The sequence below is a fragment of the Ambystoma mexicanum genome, chromosome 13, assembly GCF_040938575.1.
Source record: "Ambystoma mexicanum isolate Mex_15411 chromosome 13, UKY_AmexF1_1, whole genome shotgun sequence".
Taxonomy (NCBI): Eukaryota; Metazoa; Chordata; class Amphibia; order Caudata; family Ambystomatidae; genus Ambystoma; species Ambystoma mexicanum.
In genome coordinates, this window is record NC_090938.1 from 602,877,277 (window position 1) to 602,899,459 (window position 22,183).

At 48.9% G+C, this 22,183-nt stretch overlaps 1 protein-coding gene across 1 annotated transcript in view; it reads left to right on the forward strand.

The window, feature by feature from the left end:
- Window positions 1-17,788: 17,788 nt before the first annotated feature.
- Window positions 17,789-22,183, forward strand: part of STAT3 (signal transducer and activator of transcription 3) — a 609,635-nt gene continuing 605,240 nt past the window's right edge. The window contains exon 1 of the mRNA XM_069634450.1: window positions 17,789-17,882. The gene's annotated coding sequence lies outside the window, so the exon portion shown is untranslated. The remainder of the gene's footprint in view (window positions 17,883-22,183) is intronic.

The window sequence follows — 22,183 nt, forward strand, 5'->3', positions numbered from 1 at the left end:
ATGCTGCCTCGGACGTGAAGACTGGTAGGCAGCGTTCTGTGTGTACGGCCATGTTGGAAGTAGTACAGAGTGTAAGCCCCGACGCGTCAAGGACCAGGAGGTCCAGAAGGGGCATGTCTGATGGTTCATGACATCCCTCTCCCCACTGCTTTTTAATTTATATGTTAAACTACTCATGGACATTCTGAGGAAGCACGGCATACAGTTTCACTCATACGCAGGTGTTCTTGAGGATACAGAATCTAGAGGAGAAGTACGAAATAGTTGACCGGTGCCTACAAGAAATACAGGCTTGGATGTGTGCGATCCAGCTACTGCTGAATGTCAGCAAAACAGAAAAGACTCTATTCGCTTCAAAGCACAATCTGCAGAGGGAGCATTTACACTCCCTATGTTTCCTGGGGACACAGCTGAATTTCTCCAAGAAAATAAAAAATGTAGGCTGTGTCTGGGAGGATAACATGGGAAGTGGAGCTCAAGTTAGTGCGAAGGTACAAGCAGCTTTCCACTCACTACGCCTACTGAAACATATCCTACCATTCATTGCGAATGAGGACAGAGCGGTAGTCATTGGCACTCTGGTCAACTCGAGCTTAGACTATGGAAATGTATTGCTGTCGGGTATACCAGCCTATCAGTTGCGAAGACTGCAGGTGGCCCAAAATGCAGCGGTTAGGCTGGCGTATAGGTAAAAAATCAGCTCCAACCTCTAACTTAAGAAGAGCCCTACATTGGCTGGCAGTAAAGGAGATAATTGAGTTTAAGGTACTCTGCTTGGTTTATAGGTGTGTTAACAAGACAGGAACAAGATATCTATCAGATAAAATCAGGAGACATGTTCTTACCTGACAACTGCGCTCAGCAGATCAAAATCTGCTTCATATACACCACACCAGGTATATGAGCAAAGGGGACCGCAGATTCGGCGTCTACGGTCCAAGAGCATGGAATAAACTACCCAGAGAAAACTGTGAGATTAAAACCTTTCCGGCATTCCAGAAGGCCGTGAAGACCTATCTGTTTTGTTAGAACTCCCCTAGACCTTAACTGGTGTATTTCAATCTCATATGATTAAGTGGATTAAGACATGGGCCTCATTACGAGTATGGAGGTAGCCATGCCGCTTTTAGCGGCATGGCTACCGCCATACCGGGTACCGGATCCGGGTTCCTGGAATGGGGAAATACCGGGCCATTCCGGCCTTGGAGGGCCCGGTATTCCCCCATTCCAGGAACCCGGACCCGGTACATCCCCATTCCCATTTGAGCCCCCATAGGGCTCAATGGGAATAGGGAGTATGCTAACCACGGGCCCGTTAATGACGGGCCTGTTGTAAGCATCCTGGTCTGCTAGCGGGTCACACTAAGGACGCCTGGTTTTACCAGACGTCCTTAGAGGGACTCACGAGCAGACCTCGTAATGAGGCGGTAGAGGGTTAACGGCGCCGGCAGCTCCACCAGCGCCGTTAACCTGATCCGGCTCTGCAGGTTGCAGATAGGACCCCTTCAGGAATTCCTGGACGCTTGGTGGATCCAGGTGTCTGGAAGCTTTGCAGACAAGATTGTTCTCGACGAGGAGTTCCGTCGAGCGATAAGGTGGTGGGGCGTGCGCTCCAGCATTGCCGGGGGCACGGATTTCCAGATCCCCCCATACCAAGAGACAGTCACCACAGACGCGTCCCTGGAGGGCTGGGGAGCCCACACCGGACGTCTCCACGCCAGAGGCCTGTGGCTACCATAGGAGAGGGCTCTCCACATCAATGTCCTGGAGCTGCGGGCAGTGTTCTGGGTCCTCTAGTCGTTCCTTCTGTCACTCAAGGGCAAGGTGGTGAGGGTCTTCACGCACAATACCACCACGATGTTCTACATCAGGAAGCAAGGAGGTACTAGATACCCGGCGCTCTCCAGAGAGGCGCAGGACTTGTGGCACTGGGCCGTCAGCCAAGAGATGTTCCTCATTCCTTTTCACCTGGCTGGAGTCAAGAACACCTTTGCCGACTCCCTCAGCAGGGAGCTGCGCTCTTGCCACAAGTGGGAATTTCGACATGATCAAGTGAACAACCTCTTCCTTAAATGAGGCAGACCCCAGATCGATCTGTTTGCGACAGCGATGAATTCCAAATGACAGAGATTCGCCAGAAGGTTCCACCAGCCGAGGAGCATGGGGGACGCGTTTTCCTTTCTGTGGGAAGGCCTGTTCTGCCGGAATTCCCCTTCCCCGTTGCCTCTCCAGCTGCGAGTCATTAATCAACTCAAACGGTGGCGATGTAAGATGATCCTCATCGCCCCGGCGTGGCCGAGTCAGATTTGGTAACCGGATCTTCTCAGCCTGTCAGTGTTACCCCCAGTCAAGCTGCAGGTGGTTTGGATCTGCTCACCAGAGAAGGAAGCGCAATCCTACATCACGACACAGGATCGCTGAACCTGAAGGCTTGGCTCCTGCAACCTTAGGGTTTGGAGTGTACGAGCTGCCGGCAGACTGCAGGGAGGTCCTTACCAGGGCCAGAGCATTGTCGCCTCTTCATTGCTAAGGGCACAAGTGCAAACATTTTGCAACGTGGTGCCGGACGCAGAAGACCAACCCTCTGAATATCTTAGCTCCGCAGATTCTTCCGTACTTGTACTTGGTCAAGGCAGGGCAGACGCACGCCTCTATCAAGGTGCTTCTGGCGGCTATCTCCCGCTACACCAGGTCTCCAGGACGGTCTTCTCTTTGGTCCCACCTTCTAGTCAAGGAGTTCCTCAAATGACTGTTTCGATCATTACCACCGGAGAAGGCACCTACCCCGGCGTGTGAACTCAACATGGTGCTGACGAGGATCATGGGGGCTCCCTTCAAGCATATGCATCAGGCCCCTCTCAAGTTCCTTTCGTGGAAGACAGCTTTTCTCGTGGCCATCACCTCTGCCAGGAGGGTAGGTGAGGTCCAGGTCCTTTCCTGCGAACAACCTTAGCTGACTTTTCACAACACAACGATGGTGCTGCGGATGCACCCCTGCTTCATGCCAAAGGTTCTGTCGGAATTCCACCTCAACAAGCCTTTGGTGTTGCCTGTGTTTTTTCCAAAACCTTTGTCGCCGGCTAAAAGGACTTTGCACTGACTGGATGTGGCTTGTGCGCTGAAGTTCTATGTGGTACGCACAAAGTGTTTCCGGAAGACATCTCAACCATTCATGAACTTTGGTCCTGTGAACCATAGGAAGGCCTTGTCCAAGGCTTCCATCTCCAGGTGTCTCTCCGGCTGCATCACACACTGTCACTGGTTGTCAAACCAACCGCTGCCCGGCCGTCCGAGACCCCATTCTTCCAGAGCGATCGCTGCGACGACGGCGTTCCTGTCTGGTGTGCCCCTGCTGGACATCTGCAGGGCTGCTACGTGGAGGTCCACGCACACCTTTACAAGATTCTACTGCGTCCACAGGGATTCCAGAGAGGAGTCCAGGGTTGGCCAAGCAGTGCTACGCAAACCTGTTCGCTTGAAGGTGAGCCTGTTCCGGAGGGAAGAGTATTTGCTTCTGTTGAGCCTTGCCACCTCCTGTGGTTGTGTAATGTTGTACTGCTATGTATTCTTTATTCATGAGCATGTGAATCCATGCCAGACCCCATGCTGGAGAAGGAACAAGTTGCTTACCTGCAACTATTGTTCTCCAGCATGGGTCTGGCATGGATTCACATGCAAACCCTCCCTCCTGTCCCTCTGTGGCTCTTCTTGGTCATACTGCCACTTTATGGGCTATTAAATCTGAAGATGGCTGCCAGAGGAGGGGCTTATTGGGGAAGGGCAGTCATTGGCTGGGGGCAGTATGACCCAGAGCTCAGTGATTGGTTTATCGGAGAAAGACAGTTTGTAAGTGAAAGTGAAACTGTTTTTTCTTTTTGATTCCCGGCCTGACGACGGGGAATATTCATGAGCATGTGAATCCATGCCAGACCCATTCTGGAGAACAATAGTTACAGGTAAGTAACTTGTTCCTTCTGATTCCGTTTGTATCAGAGGTACTCATTGCTACCCATGTACTCTCAGATCATACAGCAGTTGAGTGTACACTTTCAGTTGATAGGTTGTCCCCCGTTAGCAGCCCCCATGGAAGCTGCACGACCCGGCCCTCTCAGATTTGGTGTTCAAAGGACCCCGTAACTAAAGCAATAACTTATTTCTTTAGGGAAAATAGCACTGCTACCGTTCCGACTGCCACGGTATGCGACCCTATGAAGGCAGTGATTAGATGGGAACTGATTGCTCACACAACTGCTTGCACTTATAGGAATAGAACCCTAAGGTAGGCACTTTAGGGGGAGATGCGCGCTTCAGAAATGCTTCATAAGCATTTCAATTCTGTCATGGCCAGGAAGGGCCTACGGGTAGCGCGAAATAAACTAGAAGCACACTTAGCAGGACATACGGCCAAATCGATTATTCGTGCTAAGCAATCTTATTATGCCATGGGTAATATGGTGAATACATTTCTGGTTCATAAATTGAAGGCCATACATACAACAAATACTACAGCAGTGCTGGTAGACTCAGACATAAATATTCAGTACAAGGAATCGGCGAAAAGGAAGGTTTCTGAATGATATTTACCCACAGAATCTGAAGCAGGCCCGCCCCCCCCATCTCTGCGACTTACGCCAGACTACCAAATCGGGCTCTCGTCTACTGGTCAGGAGACCTTAGATACTCCTGTAACCACGGAAGAGGTGGCAATAGCAATAGTTTCTCTTAAACACAGGACCCCTAGTCCGGATGGTTTCTCAGCATCGTTTATATGATTTTTCAACCACAACTACTCAAACCTTTGACTAACTTATTCAACTTGTTCCCGGAATTTAGGGAGGGTTACTCCTTCGATGGAGTCAACTACAATTTTAATACTTAAGCTGGGGAATCCCACACAGGATTGTCACCCGTACAGGCCAATTTCTTTGAACCTGGATGCCAAGTTGTACTCTAAGGTGTTGGCCTCGAGGTTGGGGACGGTTCTACCCCAACTGATAAATCCAGATCAGGCTGGGTTTATTCCAAAGCGAAGCACACAAGACAACATCAGATGAGGCTTGGAAATCCTTGACCTAGCCAGGAGGGGATAGTCTTGCCTTGGGAGTACTCACACTGGATGCTACTAAAGCATTCGACAGAGTGCACTGGCCCTACCTTTGTGATGTTCTGCTTGCTTTCGGATTTGCCCCGTTGGCTAACTACCATTGACCTTTTACTCGAATAAGGGTTAATTGCCCCTGTCCCTATCGCTCATGGAACTAAGCAGGGTTGTCCACTGTCTCCTTTGATTTTTGCTCTTGTAATGGAGCCATTTGCGCAAAGGATCAGAGACAACTCGGAGATCACAGGGACTGAGGTAGCTTGAGTGCAACACAAAATGCCTCTTTATGCCGATGCTGTCCTGCTCATGTTAACTAATATACCAACCTCCCTTGAGGCTGTTATGTCTGAATTAAGATGATTTGAACTGGCTTCTCTGTCAATTACTAGAAATCCTTGCCATAAGTGTGCAATTGCCCAAGCAAGTCATTGCCGCTGCGAGATCCACCTGTCGATTCCGTGGGCATCTGACACTATTGAGTACCTGGGGGTGAGGATTCCTGTTTCCCCGCAGGATGTATATTGGGTCAACTTCCCAGGGTTGCTTAAGGATCTTGCCGAAGATCTTAAAAGTTGGAGTAAGCAGGAAATATCACTGATGGGACGAATCGCTGCAGTAAAAATGAATCTTTTACCCAGATTCTTGTATCTTTGTCAAGCCTTGCTAGTTAAGATACCCAATCTTGAAGTACGTATGCTGCAGCGTAGCGTCCTACAATTTATCTGGGTGGGCAAAAAGCCTAGAGTTCCAAAAGCTGAGGTTTTAAGCGATGCCCGGAGGGGAGCAATGGCGGCTCTGGGCCTCCTCAGGTATTATGTGGCTGCTCGGGTTACGCACATTTTGGCTTGGAGGTCCCCTCCCAGATGGGTAGCTCTTGAGAAAGCCAACTCCTCCTGCCGGTTATCTTTCTTACCCTTTATCGACAATATTAAACTCCCCGATCTGACACACACTTGAGCTCGACAAAAATCTTGCTGTATTACTGGCACGTGGCTTTTATGAAGAAGTGGGTGAATCGGGTTTCAGACCGTGCTCTCCAGTCTTTGGTAATGCAGAATTCTCCCCAGGATTCTTAGGGAATAGTTTTTCAAATTGGCATAATGGGGGTCTGCATAGCTTGCATCAGCTGTACCAGGAGGGCTCTCCTCTCTCGTGTCCGAATGTAAGGCTCAATTCTCACTAACCGAAGGCGAACGATTTAGATATGGTCATATTCGGCACTGGATTTCACAACTGTGAGGAGCCAGGTGACCTGCGAAGGTGAGAGTATTGGAATGTACCCAACAGTATGGCATAGATGGGGGTAGAATCTCATGCTTTTATAAACTTTTGGGAGGCAACTTACTAACCGTCAGATCCTCCTACATTGCCATTTGGAAAGCGGATGTGGGACCTCCTGTCGAGGATTTATGGGAAGAGATCTGGGCTAGAAACCACGCCTCCTCTAGATGTGTAACCAATAGAGAATGTATGCATAAACTTTGCTACAGATGGTACCGGCCTCTGCTAACTTTACATAAAATGAATGCTGCTTTGAATTCGGCTTGCTGGAGGGGGTGCGGCCTTGGGAAGCTACTTTCATATGTGGTGGTCCTGTCATGTGATCCACACTTTTTGGGTTGCTGTACTGTCTCACATTAAGGAGAGAACTGCAGTGGACTTACCCCTGGCTCCACTAGTTGGCCTATCGTGGTGCTCAGTGGAAGATGTGTACCCTAAATCGGGTTGCAGAGCACAATCGGCGACACACCAATTTTTAGCAACTAAAATATAAATAGCACGATCGTGGAAGGCTCTTATGGGGCCAGTATTGGCACAATGGTGGATGGAGGTATGGGACATCTTGGTCGACGAAAAAGTTACAGCATGTGTAAAACAATGCGCTGCCTTGGTATCTAGATTTCTGGCTCCCATTTGTTGACTATTACCAGAATTTTCCCTCCCTAACTTTTAAACCGTCTCTACTTTCAAACTATTCCTTGATGTGATGTCCTTGGTGTGGTACTTTTTTTTATTTTAACAAGGCTATGCATTTTCGCATTAGCGCCTCGGTGGTGGGATGGCTTGTTGGACCCGGGAATGTTGTGCATTATGCATTCAGCCATATTTTACTGTCTATGTATGTCTCGCATCCTTGTTTGAATAAAAGGTTTGGGGAAAAAGTTATAGAATTTTGCTTTTATACTTAACAGATACTACATTGTTCTGATATTGTGAAATGTGTAGGCTTAATTGAGCTGCAACAAGAATGCTGTGTGACTTGACTAGTTTATATTTGTGTATGATTTTGTATTATCTGGGGAGATGGTTTGTATTTATGGCCTGTATTGTTTGTCTAATTGTGCATAGGAGACTTTTAAATATTCATGTTCGTGTGCAAGGTTTGTTGGAAACCAAAGCACAAATGGAAAAATAAATAAAAAAGAATGCTAATCCATGCACTGGGAGAAATTGTTAACCCTGAGGTGCAGGCCCGTTTCTTGGCCCGGGCAAGGCGGGCAGCTGCCCGGGGCGCAACCGCCAGGGGGGTTCGCAATTACCCCGCTACACTGGAACCTCTGGAGGGGATAAAATTCCCCAGTTTGTGGGGCGGCGCATTGCCGTGGGGAAAGTTCTGTGGGTCAGGTACTGGCGCTGCCCCTTCCGACTGTAATGTCACAAGTACTACGTAACATTACAGAAGTCAGAGGCTTCCTCCGACCACTTTAGCGCCACTTGGGGGGGGCATAAGCACAATAATTAAAACACTTCAGGTCCCCCTGCAGCTAAAACCAGCTCCTCCCATCACAATGCAGGCAGGAAACTGCTAATGGTGGGCCATTGGTCACTGAATGGTTTCGTGCTGACATTGTGTTGGGAGGGGAGGTAGTGTGGGGCGTGGGCGTGCACTGTAGGCAGCTTTGCCTCTCCCAAAATAAAGCGGCGCTATTTCTTTCATGCTGCTTCTTTGCCAAACTTTATAACAATTCCACTTTAAACCACTTCCATGGCACTGGTGATGAGTTACTTCATTATGCTGATAATAGTTTTGATCAGTGTTGCTGAGTAAATATTCTTTAAGCCATGACCCGGTTCATTTATTTATTTATGCAATGTTTGTCGGGTATATGGACACAGATTATTTATTTATGCAATGTTTGTCGGATACCTGTATCCGACAAACATTGCATAAATAAATAGGTACCCGACAAACATTGCATGAATAAATGAATAATCCGGTTCCATGTCTCCTTATAACAAGTCAACAGTCAGACTTTACTGTATCAAAGCATACACTTGATTCCCATTGAAAGAATTTTAAAGTGATTGTTTATTGTGTTCGGGTGTCTCCTTGTCATTGCCCTTTTGGCTTAGGTTGCCTCCAAACCCCCTTCAGCTTCTTGTGTTCTTTGATGGTTGCATATACTGCATCCTGTGCCATATTCATGTTCTCTTGGTGTGCCCAGTCCTCATTATCTGCAGCCTAAGTGGGACTAGAGCATACAATTGTCTTGGGCACCAATGAAAAAGTGGCCCACTGTTGCAAATGGCAATTCATTCCTTGTGTAAAGGACTGTTTGACTTTGGGTAGGAGTCCCTTAATAGTGTAGTTTGGGAGTGGGGTGGGGTGCGATGCAGTGGGGCTGGGGCGCGGGGTGCGGTGGGGCTGGGGTGCGGTGGGGCTGGGGCGTGGGGTGCGGTGGGGCTGGGGCGCGGGGTGCGGTGGGGATGGCGCATTGGGTGCGGTGGGGCTGGGGTGCGGGATGGGATGTGGGGGGGGTGTATTCCTAGTGTTTCGCTCTGGGCACCAAATGGATTAGAAACTGCCCTGCTGAAGTGCGTTATAATGGTTTTCAAACAGGCAACATAACTGTGGAAACCATGATGACCATTCTCCGTGATAAAGAGAGTGGAATTAACATGCAAGGAGGATTCATGACAAGTGGGAGTATGGCATCCATCCTGCCACAAGACTGCAGCCTACCTTGTGTTCACTTATTTACAGGCACGCCTGATGCAGACAGGTGTGAAACCATTGTTCGCTAAACACTCCTTTTGCTTGGTATAATATTTCTTTACATTAATGTTTTGGCTATAGAACAGTGATAAAACACACAAGTTATGAAATAGTTAAGTTGACATTCATCACACAATGTTGTCCATGCACGAAGCCCCCAAAACAGACCACCTTGAGTTAAGCATTTCCATAAAACATTCAGGTGCTTCGTTTCAGCAATATGGTGATTAGCCCTCTCTTAACATGGCATTCTTCCGTGTTAATGTGTCTACGTACATGGGGGAGTAAACAATGTTACGTTGGTGTCATGAAACAGAAAAGTCAAAATGTTTTTCATTTATGTGATTTTTATTATTTTTTGATCCCAGCAATTAAACCACTGTACAGGGCTTTTGTAATCCTCGGTGGCAGGGGCGTTGCTAGGGGGGGGGGGCTAAGGGGGCTATAGCCCCTGTCTTTTGGTTGTAGCCCCGGATAGAATCGCAGGAGCTACAGCCAAAAGACTAGCTAGCCCCCAGTCCCAACAGTTCCGACATCAGCTTAGCCCCGGGTCTTTTCCAGACCTAGCAACTCCCCTGCTCGGTAGCCTTTCAAATACTGTGCTTTCGTTGTGTTGGTGCAGAAGGGTCCCTCCTTTGTTCCTGCTCAGTCCCGTGTGTGCCTCGAGCTCCTGTATTCCCACCACAGCCCCGCAGTGTAGAGCTCGGTTCTACTCCATGCGACTTAATTTCTTCAAACCCCCTCTTTCCCAGTCTCCCCTTCCTCTCTCCACGGCCGCTCAGTGTTGCCAGGTCAGAAGGAAAAAATAAGCTGAATGTTCCTTTAAAACAAGCCCAAAACAAGCTGACTCCCAACCAAATAAGCTGCAAAAACAAGCGCACCTCTAAAATAAGGTGGAAAGGTCTCAGAAGTTGAAAAATAACTATAACGCAAAGAATACATACAGAGAGCTCAAACATATGTTAACAAAAAGCATTTATTAAAATTGTTATTTTCTAACAATTGGTGTCTATTTTAATTTGTTGTATGTGTGCGACTTATAAAAGCAACATTATTGGCTTTTTGGATCCTTGGCTGCTCTGGTGCTTGATTCGTCGCTCAACTCTGGTCCTTGGCCCCATTGCAGGTACCTGCCAAGTAGCCCCATGTACTTCATGACACTGAGCCAGTCCAGGCATTTCCTATTAAATGCTAGGACTGGTATTTTATTTCTTCCCATTATAAGTATGGGCCTACAAGGACCAGTATGCAAAGGGAAAATCCAGGACTAGCTCATGGCGACAAGCGTGACATGGCCCCCCCACTGTCGTCCTTCTGGTATTGGGAAACCTGGTTGATTGCTGTCATCTGGTCCTTGGTTCATATAGTCCATCACCCCTCTGGTCATTGGCTCCCTCATGACTTACTCCTCTAGTAAATCACTAGCCCACCCATTGACTGTTCATTGCCATGCTAATCCCCAATCCCAGGGCTTTAAGTGGGCCGGGGCCTGCCGGGGCTGGGCCCCGGCAGGCTCTGAAATTTCGTTTTGAGGCGGGGCCCTGCCGGGGCCCAGTAATCTCCCCTGGCAGCCCCGGCCACTACACGAAAAGGCATTTTTTTCTACAGCCTGAAGCGCTCGCTCGTTTGCGAGAGCTTCAGGCTACAGAAAAAAATGCCTTTCAGCCATAATGGTGGCGCCGCACCTGCGAGGCATCCCTTTAATCAAGAGATTCCCGTCGGCCGGCGCCACCATTATGGAAAAAACGTGAGGCCGCTGAAAGCAGAGGCCTTGCTTTCTAAATACTGGAGCTGCCGCGCATTCGCGGGAGTTTCAGTATTTAGGAAAAAGGCCTCTGCTTCCAGTGGCCTCACGTTTTCAGCCTTAATGGTGGTGCTGCCCCTCCCCAGCTGGCGAGGGGCAGCACCACAATTAAGGCTGAATAGGCAGGCGCTGTCCCCTGCCAGGCAAGCCTACACAAAATAAATGCAGAGATCAGCACCCTCTCCCCACAGGGGAGGGGGTGCTAATCTATACGAAAGGCTGCCTGGCAGGGGTGGCAGTAGCCCATTGAGCCCGGGCTCGTTAAGGGGGCCTGGCCTAACGGGCCATCAAGACCCCCGCTGTTAGGCCACGCCCCCTCGATGAGCCCCGGCTCGATTTGTAGTGCCACTTAAGGCACTGCCCAACCCTGTTCTTGCCCCTCCCCACCCAAAACACCTTCTCATGGGAACTCTTTGTGCTCTCTTTAATCAAGCCTTAACATTAAACTTTGCACTCAATGCTGAATGAATTTGAGCTGTAAATGCTACTGGTGTAATAGAAATGTCTTAACCTGGTCTGCGTTCAGCCAATCAAGTTAAAAGCACTGTGTGTGTCCTTCAGTTAGTCATGTTAAAAGTTTTTGGCTTTTGCAAACTTATCAGGCATTTGCCAGGCACTGCCATTAGATGCCCTGGTACTTGCACCATTTTGCACCTGATGCCGTTCATACAACTAAAGATAGCAGTGCCTACCAAGGGCCTTTCCCATGCCTACACAAAACCCTAAACTATTGTCATTGTCTATGCTTGTTTCCATCATGACTAAACTACATGTTGCTGTAAATACCCCGTGTTTACCTCTTGGCTAGGTAATGCGTCTTCAAAGGGTCTCTCATATGCAAAAGAAAGGAGTACTTGCAGGTTCACATCAGGAAGGCAATCAGCCCGAGCCTCACAGCGTGTGCATAACAGCTTAAGGCAAGACGGCATGTTCGCCTTTCATATTCATTTTTTTTTTGTAAATGGGGCCAAGTCAGACAGACTGGCAAACAAGCGGAACAATAAGCACACAATTAAGGAAAAACGCGGACAAAAACCACGACAAGCAACCTGCTAATATTATAAGCGACTTTGGGCAAAAACAAGCCCAAAGTCACTTATAATATAATAAGCGGACATGGCAACACTGCGGCCACTAAAAAAGAATAAAATATGAGAACTGCTTAAATGATGGGCACGGGCACTCAAGGACAGAGGTGGAGCTACGCAGATCACTGGCCAATCCCAGGAACAGAAATGTAGGAGGGCGGGCTATGACATTAGCTTTTCATTTCGGGCTGCATGTATGGCTGTAGCCATCAAGTGGGCGTGACTCCGAAGATTGCCGAACACTACCTCCCACAATCTACCATGGGAGGCAGGATAGCATACAACACCGGTAAGTGGCAAGACAGGTGTGACCCAGTTCTAGACCCAGGGAACATCTGCCTCTATTTTCTGGAGGTTGTTTTCCAGCACTTTTATGAATTTTCTAAATAGGCTATGTAAAGGACACAGACAGTCCTGTCTTACACCACACCCTTCCCAACGGGCAGCAGACACCCCTTTCTCACAATCTTTCTTATTGGCCAAGACACAGCTCGGCCTCTCAACATTTCTGATTGGATACAGATCCGTCGTCTCTCCAGGAGGGCTCGCCATTACCGATACTAGCCATATTGCCTACCCCATGAGACTCTCCTTACTAATCTCCGAACGACGATATACAGGGGTAAATTCTCAAAACGTTTTTGATGCAAATGATGAGGCGCACCAAAAAAGATGCAATCTATTCTGAAAAACAAGCTGATGATGACCTGCGCATTTCTAAAACTGATGCAAATAAAAAAGCGCCACCTCAGAGATTTCTTAATTTGCTTTAATTTAGGAGAATGTGCCCATATATTTCTGTGACTGGTGCCTAGTTTGATTTTTTTCCATGGGCAATGCACATTTTCATAAACTAACGCGAATAAAGAAAGTGCAGAGGATGCGTCCTAGGGCTAGAAGTTCCAGTGGGACAGGAGCGTTTCATGCCGCTGCTCTATCAATAAAAAAAGAAAAGCAGCACAAGGGCAGGTATGACCCTATGATACATTACGCATCTCCCCTCCCCCCCAGGAACATCTTTTCTGAGCATTTTAAAACACATCTCATTTTTTAATACAGGATGTGCTTTAAAATGCACAGAACCACCCCCTGATTTCCACACATGCGCAGAGGGGGTAGAAAAGTGCATTTCATTCGATGGGCACTTTAAAATGCCCTATTTATACTATGGGGTATCTTTTTATGGCACAAATGATGAGATGTGGGCAAACATTTTCCGAAAACTTGGCCCCTAATTTTCATTTAATAAGCAGAAAATGGGCCTCATTATGAGTCTGGCGGTAAAATAAATCGTAATTACCGGCATGCCGGTGCTACCGTGTCCGTGAAGCACTGCTGCCAGAATCAACGGTTAAATCCGTGTTATCGTGCATGCGCATTCCTGCATGCTGGAAACTGTTGCACCGGCACGCCGGTAATACCACCAAACCCCCCTTAAATCTCCACACTGCCACCCTCGGTGCCTGTGACTCCAATTCCGGCTCCACGCTACCGGACTCACCAGCACTGGTAACAACGGTGCTGTTATTACCGTGACTGGAAATAACGTGTTCACCGGAAAAGGAAATGGAGCGGCGGTTATTAACAAAACACAATCCATTGCAATCCTCTGAGCACAGGAGTGATACCCACATCCTGAGCACTGAAGCACATCAAGAGACATGTCAGCAAGGGTACCTACAACCCAGAGGCGCAAGCCATGCTTCAGCTACACAAAAAGGCAATCTGGGAGGAGGTGGCCCAGAAGGTCACTGTAGTTGGAACAACACCTGGAACTGTCTGCGACTGCCATAAAAGGTGGTACGACCTGCGTCTAAGGGTGCAAAACCTCCTGTCGGCTGAGCGCACCCAGGCATGGTCACAGGAGGTGGCACTGCATCCCCCATCCACCTGCAGCCATGGGAGGAGACCTGCAGTAGCGTGCTGCGCCTAGACTCAATAGAGCGAGTTGGTGCAGAGGAGGCGTGACATCCGAGAAGTCCTGTGAATACCCGTAACCTCATTGTCACATCATCCACCTTGTCCACACTGCATACACTAGAGTCTGCAAACATGTCAAGTATGTTGTACACAACGCCAGTAAAGCCCTGCTGGCCGCCCCTACCCCCGGACCCTCTTTGCAACCTGGTTGCACACATCAACATACAGCTTGGACCCAAACCTCATTCATACCCCACTCACACAGTGAACATAACACAGGCCCCCTGTATTGCCCTCACAAGAGGCATTCAGACACACATCCCCCTGACACAGCCGAACTTGTGTTGTTACTGCTGTGCTAGAACAGGCCCAAAGTCACGTCAGTGCCAAGCACCTACATCACCAGCAAATGAGTTGCCATACACAGCAATGAAACATGTGGCCCCCTCGTCCCTTCCACCACGACCCATGTTGCAAAATCATCACTGATCATCACTGGCAGCTGGGGAGCAGGTGTAAGTGGATCTAGGTCACCTGGCCTAAGCCCCGCCCACCTGGTGCCTTCCTGGTTGCCGCTCCTTTTCACCACTTAGCAAGCCCTGCCCACCTGGTGCCTTCCTGCTTGCCGCTCTTTTACCTACTTAAGGAGCCCTCCAGCCTCTTTTCTTTTGCAGCTGGGGAGCAGGTGTAAGTGGATCTAGGTCACCTGGCCTAGGCACCGTCCACCTGGTGCCTTCCTGCTTGCCGCTCCTTTTCACCACTTAGCAAGCCCCGCCCATCTGGTGCCTTCCTGCTTGCCGCTCCTTTTCGCCACTTAGCAAGCCCCGCCCACCTGGTGCCTTCCTGGTTGCTGCTCCTTTTCACCACTTAGCAAGCCCCGCCCACCTGGTGCCTTCCTGCTTGCCGCTCTTTTCCTTACTTAAGGAGCCTGCCAGCCTCTTTTCCTTTGCAGCTGGGGAGCAGGTGTAAGTGGATCTAGGTCACCTGGCCTAAGCCCAGCCCACCTGGTGCCTTCCTGGTTGCCGCTCCTTTTCACCACTTAGCATGCCTCGCCCACCTGGTGCCTTCCTGCTTGCCGCTCCTTTTCACCACTTAGCAAGCCCCGCCCACCTGGTGCCTTCCTGGTTGCCGCTCCTTTTCACCATTTAGCAAGCCCCGCCCACCTGGTGCCTTCCTGCTTGCCGCTCTTTTCCCTACTTAAGGAGCCCTCCAGCCTCTTTTCCTTTGCAGCTGGGGAGCAGGTGTAAGTGGATCTAGGTCACCTGGCCTAAGCACCACCCACCTTCTTAGCCCTGCCTCTTCCTTCCTGCTCTTAACTCTTAGATGAAAGGCGTCTCTCGCCTGGGCGTCCATAGTGAAGGGCAGTCAAAGAAAAGGGCTATTGCTGTTTGGACCTGTTCTGACCCGGAGGATTCAGGGTCCGACCCCCTGCTAAGACAGCAGGTAAGCATGCACCAACATGTGTTTACACCCTCTGTCCCCTCAGGCCATCCCCACCCTCTCTGGTCCTCCCGTGGTGTTCCCTTGTGCCCCCCCTTCCTGCACACAGGAGTCTGTCCTGATACATTCTGGTTTCACCATCACTGTCTTGTGGCCAATGCTGGATTTTACTTTTATGGGCTTCATTGATTCACGGTGCGTCACCCTTTCTCAACTGTCATGCTGGACTTCCTTTGCATCTTATACTCATGGTGGCCCTGAATCATGCTGTTCCATCTTCATCTTGTATCCTGTTTTGCAACATTATGTGTTACTACTGACTTCTGCAATTGTATTCGCTCTCCTCTCTTGCTTCTCCACTCTTTTTGACTGCTTACTCTCTTTTCTCTCCTCCCCTCCCCTCTCCCTTTTCCCATCTCCTCCCCTCCTCCCCTTACTTTCTTCTATGCACTTACTCTATCAGAATTGTCCCTGGACCTACTATGATAGCAACCTCGTCTGTCGCTCCCCTATCCCCTTACTGTTCCCCCTCCCTCCAGAACTATCTGAAATGGTGTCAGGCATAGTACGATAGTCACTTGTTTTGTTCCTCCCCTCCCTTTCTGCACCCCTCTCCCTCACCTTTTGTTTTTCTCCGGCTCTACCAGAAATGTCATCAGGCCTAGTACGGTAGTCGCCTGTCTGTTTCCATTTCCTTTCCACTCTCCCCCTCCCTTCCTTAGCTATGTCTTAGCACTTGCACTATCTGAAATGTCGTCAGGCTGAGTACGATAGTTAATTTCACATCCTTACTGTTCATGGCCTGTAAGAATGTTGTTGTATTTTCCCTTGTTCCCTTCCTTGCCTTAAAGCGCTTTGAAACACATTGTGTATAGGCGCTATATAAATAAACTATCATATCATATCATCATATCACTGATGCAGTAAGTGCCACAGGCAGCAGTCACATGTGTAACACATCCATGCACAACCAGCCACAACACAATATCATACAGTTTGTGTGCCACACCCATAACACTCTAACCAGGAAACACAAGTAACCATGAAGCGCCTCTGCACACACCATGTAGGCACACCACACATGCACCCGCACAGTATCCCTGACCCAAGCATGTGTGCACAATGCCATGGCCACCACCATGTCCCTGACACAGCACTGTCATCAAAAATTACTAGCATTCATGCCTGTTTCATCAATCCACACCCATCACTGATGCCCTGCCTTTCTGACTCCAACAGGCACATCATCTCACAATGAGGCTGGCGAGCCAAGTACATCGAGGGCCACAAGGCCTGGTCGCAGAAGGGAAGGACCACCACTACGTCTACACAGGACTCCACAGCATTCTCAGGCAGACATGAGAGTGTATCCACATCTGCTTCCCTCCAGCAGCCCACCACCCTGGTGGTACCTGCACCCGTGGCGCCCACCATCCCGGTGGCACCTGCATCCCTGCCGCCCACCATCCCTGTGACACCTGCACCCCTGCCGCCCACCATCCCAGTTGCACCTGCACCCCAGCCACAAGGACGTCCACAAGGGTGTCCTGAGGAAAACACTGGTGACGAGGATGGAGCCGAAATAGTTGACACAGACCACAGCTACGGGGAGGCCATGGCCTTTAGTCCCATGGGCCCAATGAGCCCCAACCTCCACCTTTACGCAGTGTGAGGGACGTTGAAGGGCGCCTGTCACAAATGGAGCAACGGCAGGATGCTCTGATATCACTTGTGCAACAGCACCTTCAAGAGGCACAACTGATGCGGAAGAGTGTGCAGGCCAGTTCGAGGCAGAATGCACGTGCACTGGGCAGATGCACATGTGCCATCATGCAAATGTCCCGCCGGGTGAGTGAGGGCAACAGTGTCATGTCCTCGATAGCCGAAACAATGTCCATGTGGCTCCAGGCCTTCCTGGACCAAAGGCCCCTGTCGACACCGCCGACTCCCTCCTCTAGCACCACTCCAGGGAGTTATTTACAGAGCAGCCCAAGGCATCGCTCTGTGCGCCTGTCTCAGCCTGCACAAAGCCGCACCCCGAAGCATAAAAGGGGCTGGAAATAAGGCATTGCTACATGGGTGCCCTGTTTGAGAACTTTCCTAATGTACATAGTTATACAGGACAAGATTTGGACATAGACAGTTTGGTGAGGGGATGTGAGGAGGGGGTATTGTTGGGGAGGGGTGTGGGGAGCTAGCATGTTGGGGAGGGGGGATAGTTGAGATGGGGGGATAGTTGGGGTGCACAGTATCAGTAGTATAGCAACTTCACATTTGTACATAGTTTGCAATCACAAAATATAGTTGGTGTGGCAAATAGAATTTATGACTGGACAATCATTATTCTGTGTCATTGTATTTATTTACATGCAGCGCCCAGTGAGTGCCCAGTGCGCAAGGTGGCCTGTGCCATGTGTCTAACAGGTGATTAGAAATAGTGCTGTATAAGTTCATCCCGTGCAACACGTCCATCCATTCCGTCACAGCGCTGGCCAATTTCCTGATCATCATCACTATCAACCTCCGCCTCAGGTGAGTGCATGTCCATGTCGGGGCCAGGGTGGAAGTTGCGTCTGATGTACATATTGTGCAACATGGCACAGGCAAGCACTATCTTTCCCACCTTTTCGGTACAGTACATCAGTGCTCCCCCCGATCTGCTCAGGCAGCGGAACCTTGCCTTCACGGCCAAAAGACTGTTCAATTGTGCCCCGAGTATGTACATGGGCATGATTGTACGCCTGCTCGAAGATGTTGTGTGGTTGCCTCATGAGTGTCATCAACCATGGCGACAGGGGATAACCAGCATCACCTGCATGGAGGCAACAGAAAGTGTACATTGTTATTCCTCTGTCCGTGTCATGTTGGCACAGCCTCTATAGTGATCATTTGAGTTGACACACAGGCACATGCAATATTTAGTTACTCTGACATATGTCCTGTATAAGGTGCCTGATATGCACTGTGTAAATATGCGTGTGGTTGTGTGGTTTGCAATGGCATTCACTTGGGCCATTCGCATTCAACATGCCCTCCAACCTTTGTAATACCAAAGACAGAAAATGAAAACATTTATCTATCATTTTTGTGTTATGAAGGAAAACTGAACAACAAGTCCATGTACTAATGCTCTTTAACATTTGACATGTGTAGCATGTGTGATTGTGTGGTTCAAACAGGTAGGGAACATGGACATTTGGTGTGTTGGCTAACACTGGTATGTGGGTGGGTGCTGTGTTGTTCTCTGTCTGTCCATCAGGTGGTGTGTGTTTGCTCGAATGTGTTCTTGCTACATGTTTCAAATCTGTTGTGGTGCATTATGGTACATGTTGTTTTCTTGTTCATATTTGTTCAGATTGGCTGCTACCATGCATGCACTGGATAGAAATCTAAAATGCAGGCACGCCTGTCAAGGCCTTGCACTCAGGCATGCTATGACTGTGTAACAGCTTCAGTCAGACCTGTACATTTTCATGTTTTATGCACGCACAACACAAACTACATACTTGTCCCCTTAGTCACTGACTGTACGTGTAGTACTATAGGCTTAATTCCTGAGATTCTTATTCATGGAAACCATTTCCATTGGCACTCCCTATCCTGCACATGTTCCATTTCATGGTGTTATTCTCTTTTAAGTAGCACAGGTAAGAAGTATGCCAGATGGAATTATGCATTCTATGTCCACTGCCACTGGTGATGTGTGTTAGACATGGCCCCCATTACAATGTGCTTATGGTCAAGTACACTATGCTGTTTCATGCCCCCACCCCACATGCAAATTTGATCATGGCCTAGTAGTTGGACTCACCCAGCAGCCAGGTACACTATGCTGATTCATGCCCCCCCCCCAATTCAAATGTGCTCATGGCCTAGTAGTTGGACTCACCCAGCAGCCAGGTACACTATGCTTTTTCATGCCCCACCCCCACATTCAAATGTGCTCATGGCCTAGTAGTTGTACTCACCCAGCAGCCAGGTACGCTGTCCACTATGACGTGCCATGTACTGAGGCAGCGTGGAGTTGCGCAGCACCATGGAATCATGGGTGGAACTGGGAATCTGGCACAGAAATGGGTGATGATGAGGCGGGCATCACACACCATCTGCACGTTCAGTGAATGATATAGTTTTCTGTTGCGGTACACAGCCTTCACAGCATGCCTGGCCACCAGCTCCACATGCGTGCAGTCCAAGGCACCAATGACGTTTGGCATGCCTGCAAGGGCATGGAAGGCAATTTTCGTGCGATTTACCTGGTCTGCTATTCTGGGTAGACTGATGTGGTCTCGTACGTGCCACAGGAGTGCATCAATGGCCTGGAACAGGGCACGCGAAAAACAGGGTTGCGATATCCCATGCATCTCTCCGACTGTGTGCAGGTATGTTTCTGTGGAAAAGAAGTGTAGCACGGACACTACCTTGAGCAAGGGGGGAGGTCTGTGCGTATATTTATGAGGCTGACCAGGTCGTCATGGATCAGGTCCACTATATTGATGATGGTGTCCCGGTCTAGCCGGTACAGGGTGTGGATCTGCATTTCGCTCAGGTTTAATGGAGTGGCCCTTAAATGAGGGATTGGTGGATGTCGGCGTCGTGTAACAGGCTGGGCAATGGGGTTTTGCAGGGCCATGATGGCCCTCCTTCTCCTCAAATGCCTGCGCTCCATCCTCTGCCTCCCTGACTCTTCATGTAATTGCCCTGCAGGCATGGCCTCCAGCTCCAGTACTGCTACAGCTACTGCTAGCATTGTGGTGTTGTAAGGGGTGTGGGGTGCGGGAGTGGTCCTTTTCTGCTGTAGCACTGCTCATTTGTACCACCTGTGCTGATTATGTGCACCTGTGGCGTGTTTCTACATACATGAGTCTACTTAACGCCTGGTCCGCGATGCCAGAGTTTCCGGCATTGATTTCACATTCATACCGGCATGTACTTCCCGGTAATTGCATGTCCGTGCTGATCGTAATGTACACTTAGTTACGCCATGCCGGTATGACAGGTACGGCTGCAGTGGCACTCCGCAGATACCAGCCACGGTGTTGCCGGATGCGGCGGGTCACTTACGGTGCCGGTGATACCGGCATCCCGTTTCATACTGTGCCGGTCCGGAAAAATGTGCCGGTACGGAACTACCAGCACTGTTGTTTCCGGAACGGCATGCTTGTATTGAGGCCCAATCTCTTTTTACCCTGAGGCAACTAACCTGGCAATGCTACCATTTTTTGAATGATGTTAAAATACGGTCACGTATGTTATGTAAGCTGAAACATTCATTATTTGCTTTCAGGATGCAGAATAGTTCAGCAACTGGACTTTTTAGCTTCAACCAGGGAGTGTGGCAGTGATGGCAGAGGGTTTACCAAATAGCTGAGGTGAAACTGATGAGACACATTTTGCTGTTCAGTGCAAGAAGGTCTGGAGGATTCATTAGCATTTATGGGAGGAAATTGAGTATGGACTGATGCTAAGTGCAATCGATGACCCTAGCAATGCAATGCAATCGATGCATTAAACATATGCAGGTTCTGCTCCAGAGCGCAGGAAGAGGCTTCATTAAGGGTATTGACGTACACATGGTTTGAAAGTGTTAAGAGGTCAAATAATGATGCACAACGGTAACATCAAAATGCAGGAAAGTGAACTGCTCCATATGTAGCCCGCTGTGAAAGAACACATTAGCATTGCCCGCAGAGTATAGAGTGTAATACTGAAGACGAAGGTGTTGCTACAGGTGGATATCAAAGAAAGACGCATAACGGTAGGCCAGGAGCGAGGCTGGGGACACAATAAGTTCATTATAGACAGCTGTCAAGGAGCCACCAGAAAAGAGTTGCAATGTGCCACCATTTTGGCACTAAAACATCCAAGCTTGAAATCATGAAATGGCACAGAAATATATACAAGGGACTATCCTATAGTGTGGGGACTGTGGGGGAGTTGGCTGCACTCCCTATTCTCTTTTGTAAGGGGACTGAACCAGAGGGGACTAAGTGGTCCGGCTGCACCTCGATGTGCCCCCCAGAGGGTGGATGGAGCGGGATCCTGCAGGGCTTTCCATGCCCCCTCTAAGACACAGTAAGCACCCAACAGGGGCACCCATGTCACAAAACTACCCACTGATTACAACTCCTTAACAGCCTTGTTTAAAGTTAAATATCTCATCAAATACTGATTGTGTGTGCCTAGATCTGTTTCTCTTGTGAAGCTTGAATCTTGTAACATCCAGAACAAATATTCTATGAATGTAGAAGTTGTTGAACTAAAGAGAAGAACAAGCCTTGCCCAAGCCAGTAGGCGAATCCTTTCTGTAGTGAAACCAGCCCTATTAAAATATAACCACCTGCTTTCAGAAGTTGTTGAAGTTTTTAAAAGTCCAGTGTCCTCTGATACAAGTGTGACAAGGTTATCCAAAGTTGGAAGAGTGGCAATACAACTTCAGGGTAGCTACTGGAACCAAGAAGGTGTGAATAAATGTGGCGAAGGGAGCTGGGTGCTTGTAAAAAGATGATGTCAACAATCTGTAATGCTGAGACTGTTGAAGAGAGAGCGATAGTTTAGAAGCAGAAGCAAATTATACTAGTGGCAGTAAGACAGACATAAGAGGCAAAGTGGCTGCCCTTTTCTTATAACGCAGGAAAGAAGAGTGCCTTGCCTACCAGTGGGGGTCGAAGAGTCTTGTCTTTAAATTGTCTAACATTCATAAAGTACCAAGTTGAAGTTGAAGCAGAACTATCAGAACTGTGGTTGTGTGTAATACTATCAGTGAATGTTGTATTAAAGGTAGTTGAAGCAGTAGCATACTGTGGAGCAAAGGAGCATACTTCCACAGTAAC